Raw genomic sequence first — 1,184 nt, 5'->3', positions numbered from 1 at the left:
TGGTTGTTACTTCTGCAGACTCATGCTTCAGGGCGCCAATTTTTTCTTTCCCCTTCTGAGCCGCCAAGAACACCTGCTCTGTCCGCTTCACACCCATAGCCTTTTGGTTTCTGTACTTGAGGTCAGACCACTTCCACTGCTCTCCAAGCCCCAGGAATAGGAGTGGTCCAGGTTTGCTGAGGGGATGACAGCAGGCACTAAGGTCATGCACCTGTTCTTGGCGTCCTCACTGTCTCCCTCTAGGTGATGAATGGAGCCCTCAGAGGGTTTGGGTGGATTATTAGGGTGTTCCTTAGCATGTGCACTGGGGTTTGCCTGCTCTCAATTCAGTCCAATTTAGTGAATGCACAGAGGGGAAGAACAGCCCTTAGAGAGCACTCTGATGGCTGAAGATGCAGAAATCTTTATGTCCCAAGGGAGCAGGCTCAGAGGCCACCTCAGCTGCTATTAAACTCAAGCCAGGTGGCTTTGCTAATTTCATGGAAGAAATAAACCTGCAAAGCCTGTTTTTAAAGAATCTAGGCCTCACCCTTAGAAATTCAGATTTGAGGGTGCCTGGGTGGCTCAGTAGATTAAAGCCTCTGCCTTCGGCTCAGGTCATGATCCCAGGGTCATGGGATCGAGCCCCGCATTGGGCTCTCTGCTTGGCAAGGAGCGGGTTTCCTTTCCTCTCTCTCTGTGTGCTTCTCTGCCTACTTGTGATCTCTATCAAATAAATAAATAAAATCTTTAAAAAAAATTAAGATTTGAGGGTGGAGCAATAGGTGAAACCCTGGAAAGTCGCATTTTGGTGCCCACTTAAGTATGACAGTGACTTGTGTGATTCATGGAAGATTTCCTGATTGTTTCTCAATTTTTGCCCCAAAGCTCTTGAGGCGGTTGCCCTCGCTGCGAAGTAAAGAGAATGTTTCCTTCTATCTCTGCAACGACCTGATGCCCTAAGTTCTGGCTCCTGCGGTATCGACAGGGGCACCTCACGCTCCCTGGGACTCTGCCAGCCCAGCGGGGATAAGCCGGCCCCAGCCGGTTCCTGCGGCTGGCCGTGGGAGCCGGGCTTAACCTCGCAGGAGGACGGGCGAAGTTGGGGAGAGCGGGGAGTCCCCAAAGCCAGTCGTAGCCTTCTCTTGGGGTCCTTTCAGAAGATTAAGATTCCCGGGCGCGCCAGACGCCCCGGGAACCTCCCA

This window comes from Neovison vison, chromosome 6, assembly GCF_020171115.1.
Source record: "Neovison vison isolate M4711 chromosome 6, ASM_NN_V1, whole genome shotgun sequence".
NCBI lineage: Eukaryota > Metazoa > Chordata > Mammalia > Carnivora > Mustelidae > Neogale > Neogale vison.
The sequence above is the reverse complement of the archived record's forward strand: the minus strand, read 5'-3'. Positions refer to the sequence as shown.